Below are 4,603 nucleotides of genomic sequence, written 5' to 3' on the forward strand. Positions count from 1 at the left end.
TGTTGTGTGCGAACCCCCAGCATCCACTAAACACAAGCAGCTAAAAGGGAAGCAAGAAAAACAGACAGGTTTTGAACTTCCACGGCTCCTTTCCTTAATTGAACCAAAACGTACTGGGTGTCTCCTCGTGCAAAGCGGCGCACTAAGAACGCAGTAGTTTCCTCTCTCATGGAGCGTGCGGTCCAGGAGAGATGGGCAAGCAAGTGAGCAAATAATTGAACAAAATAACCACTAAGTGGCAAGAACGAGAGAAACTGGGAGCTGAGAAATGGAATAAGAAGGGAAACTACTCTGCAGAACATGATTAGAAAAGGCCTCTCTAAGGAGGTGGCATTAGCGGCTCTATAAGAGTCCCCAGTGGACTCTTACATCAATGTGAGCAAAGACGAACAGCGTCAAACTGAGAAAAGAGAGAGCGAGAAACGGCGTTGCAATATACCTCCAGGCTCTTTTTAAGAAAATATCACAGAGAATCAAATTCTCCCTTTCAGAGTGTTTTAAGTTAGTTCTAGTCGTGCTCAACCGACAAATCTCTCATTGGAAAAGCAAGGCTCATTTCTTATAAGACATGTTGCCACACATCGGGGCCAGAGAGGTGTCTCACTAGGATAGGGGTTGGCTTATGGAGAATGTGTGGATCGTTTAGAGACATAAACACTCAAATAATATGTTAAAATATTCTGCGTGCCAAATAAAATATATCTGTGACTGAACGGGTGTGAGGAGACTGTTGGTGACTCATCCTCTAAGAGTACACTTCAACACCTAAGGGCATTTTATACCTTTGGGAAACATTTATAATAATAAATTACCATTTTCAAAAGTGAAAAATGCTATACCTGTGGCAGATTGTGAGGAAAAGTCAGAAGAGTGAAATCTTTGTCAGAAGTTGTAAAGAAAACATCATCATAATTCAGTATGCCTTTATTGGACATATTACCTTAACAGAGGAGAATGGGACAGGATAGTAGAGAAAAGAGGACCAGCTGTCATCATGGAGACAGGGCCCCCGCAGCGGTGAGGGTGTGGTGCTTGCAAGGGCTAAGCTCATTCGCAGGAAGAGTCCAGCAGGTGGCAATGGGCAGTCACTCATGCCCACCCATCCCCCGCAGAGCATGTTGGCTCCCATAGTATCTCCCCCGCTGTTCAGCATTTAAGAGGTGCACAAAGAAAGCAGAACTATGTCTCAGGAGCTACATGCCCAGGTGAGATCTTTACTATGCTTTCCATGTCAGCATTCCTTTTTCCATTTCAATGGAAAATTTTGGAGTTTTAAACACCAGAGAAGAACGGAGCAGGACTTAGAGTACCTGATAGGAAAAATCCAATGGGAAATCCAATTCACACAACGCACCCTTAGCCCATATGTCTGGATGAACCCCGAGCCAGTAACGAAATAGTCAGAGATTATTAAAGCTGCAAGTGACTTAGCGCAGTTAACTCCTGTGAGGCTCATTCTGAGTTTGCCTTCCAGAGGAGCTACCTGAGGCTCAAAGTGTAGCAAGTAGGAGTCCAGGGACCCTGGGAATAGAGGCCAAAGTAAGTCATTAACCAAAGCTACAATTCTTAGATTTCACATCAACAGCTGTTTCTATAAACCTCCTATTCCCTGATTCTGAGATATCTAGAAAAAAGCGAGTGAGAGCGCATATGGAGGAAGAGAATATGAGGACTGTCTCAGTTGGGGATGCCGTGACAAAGAACCACAGACTGGGTGGCTTACGAATATCAGACATTTATTCCTCACAGTTCTGGAGGCTGGAAGTCCGAGATCAGGGTGCAGCGTGGTTGGGTTCTGGTGAGGGCCCTCTTCCCAGTTACAGACGCAGACTTTTCACTGTACAGCAGTGCCCCTTATCCTCAGGGGGCACGTTCCAAGACCCCCAGGGATGCCTGAAACTGCAGGTAGTGCTGAACCCTACATATACTATGGTTTTCCCTATACATACATAACTTTGATAAAGTTTAATTTATAAATTAGGCACATTAAAAGATTAACGGCCATAACTATAAAATAGAACAATTATAACAAATACACTGCTCACAATTCCATTGATAGATGATTCATGCTCACCACAGAACTTGGCAGCCTCAGCATATGACTTTGTTTCTTTCCTTAAGTCAAGAACTTTCACCTTTTCACCTAAAGGAAGCACCTGACAGCTTCTCTTCGGCATATCAGAATTACCAGCATCCCTGCTCTTGCACTTTGGGTCGTTATTAAGTAAAATAAGAGTTACTTGAACCCAAGCACTGTGATAGGACAACAGCTAATCTGATGACAGAGAAGGCTCCCAAGCGACTGACGGGTGGGTAGGGCCTGGGGCATGGATGGGCTGCACAAAGGGATGATTCACATCCTGGACGGAGAAGGACCATGCAAGATTTCATCCCGCTACTCAGAGTGTGAACAATTTAGAACATAGGAATTTGTTTATTTCAGGAATTTTCCACTTAATATTTTCAGACCACGGTTGGCCACAGGTAATTGAAACTATGGAAAGTAAAACCACTGTACTCTCACATGTTGGAAAGAGAGCTAACTAGCTTTCTGGCCACCTCTTATAAGGACACTAATCCCATTCCTGGGGGCGCCACCTTCATGACCTAATCACCTCCCAAAGGTCCCACTTCTTAATCTGATCACTTCGGGATCAGGGTTTCAACATATGATTGGGGGGTGGGGAGCACAAGTACTCAGGCCACCGCAAGGACCAAAAAATCATAAAAGATATAATATGTGCCTTAAAACAATAAATAATGTTGTAAAGAATGTAATAGTAAGATGCATGAAACTCTAAAAATAAATAACAATAAATAAAGAGCTTCAACCTTATCAGAATACTACGGTAGCTTTCTCTTCCCTTTACCAAATGTGCCAACAACAACAACAAAAAAAATAGACCATTTCATGAACTGAAGTCAACTTCCAGTCATCTCAGTTCCTGAAGCTAGGTGTCAAGGATTCAGGATCATTGCCATCCCAGCCTCTGCAAGAAATAAATGCTACTGGAGGAGGATAATATCAGCCTGGGCCTCAATTGTTTTTATATTTATTATAAACAGTGTTCAGCACTCAATCAAAAACATCGAGGGACATAGAAAAACTAGACATAACTAACCTAACAAAAACCAAGAATCATAGTCAAGAAGAAGAAACATATAGGGGCTCCTGCTAGGCGTGAGTTAGCAGCAAAGTTTGATGTTATTATTCCGACAATATTGGATCATTTGAAACAAATCAGCGAGGTAAAGAAGCTGGATAGATGAGTTCTGCATGAATTAAACAAGCATCAGAAGAGAGATCGTCTCAAAGTTTGCCTTTTTTTGCTGTCACAATATAAAGGTGAACCATTTCTACACCGTATTGTGACGTTTGATGAAAAATGGATTCTTTTCAATCCCAAGCATTCAGCACAATGGCTGGATAAAGATGAAGTGCTGAAACACAGTCCAAAACCAAATATTCATCGAAAAAGCTAATGGTGTCTATTTGGTGGTCCAGCACTGGTATTATCCACCACAGCTTCATGAAACCTAGTCAGTGGATTACAGCAGATGTCTACTGCAACCAGTTGGATGAAATGATGAGGATGCTTGTGATGAAGCAGCCGAGACTGGTCAATAGAGACAGGTCAATCCTCTTGCAAGACAACACTCGACCACATGTCACAAAAAAATAACTCTGCTCAAACTATAGAAGCTGGATTTGGAAACTCTCTGTCATCCACGATATTCACCAGACCTTGCTCCAACTGACTACCACTTCTTCCAGGCTTTGGACCCTTCCTGTAAGGAAAAATACTCAATTTTTAACAGGCTGTGGAAAAAACCTTTCATGATTTCATTGCCACTGGTTTTCCAGGATTCCTTCCCGCTGGCATAAACAAGCTACCCTTAAGATGGCAAAAGTGTGTCAGTAGTTTAGGTGCAGACTTTGATTAATTGTACTGCTTCTTGTTTGAGCTATAAGAAACTACACTTTTGATTAGAAATCGGACATTTCATATTTAATGACCTAATAAAATCACAGGAGATTTAGCAATCACCTAAGCAGAGAACAGGAAGAAAGCAGGAGAATCCACACCACTGTGATTGAATTACTTAATCAACAATCAAATCTGCCTCAGATATGTTTCCCTTGAACTTAACTCCCATTTCTTCCCTCTCATCTCACTCCCAACTCCATCAGAAGTAACAGCTTCTGCATTCAGATCAAAAGGAATACCATTCTGGAGGCTCAGAAGAGGGTACCTCTGAAAAGGATTCATTATAGGTTCCAGAAGGAAATGTAAAAAAAAACAAGATCCAAATCATTGAATGTTTTGCTCCGCATTATACAACAGTAAGGGGTAGCAGTGTCAAAGTAAAGCTCTGTGGGCTGGGTCTTGCCCACAGACATGTTTCATTTGGCCTACACACTGTTAAAAAACAAAAGTATTTGAGCCAAACTTTTAATATCAAGAGAGTTCTCGATTCTCTCCCAGAGAACAGCAGAGGGCTCTCATTGGTCAGCACTGTTCCTTCAACTACTGCCATTTGTTTACTTGCCTGTGTTGTCACAATGTCACACCAAGGTTTCAACTCAGGTCTCACTGGTTTT

Source organism: Propithecus coquereli, unplaced genomic scaffold, assembly GCF_000956105.1.
Source record: "Propithecus coquereli isolate 6110/MARCELLA unplaced genomic scaffold, Pcoq_1.0 Scaffold7, whole genome shotgun sequence".
NCBI classification, from domain to species: domain Eukaryota; kingdom Metazoa; phylum Chordata; class Mammalia; order Primates; family Indriidae; genus Propithecus; species Propithecus coquereli.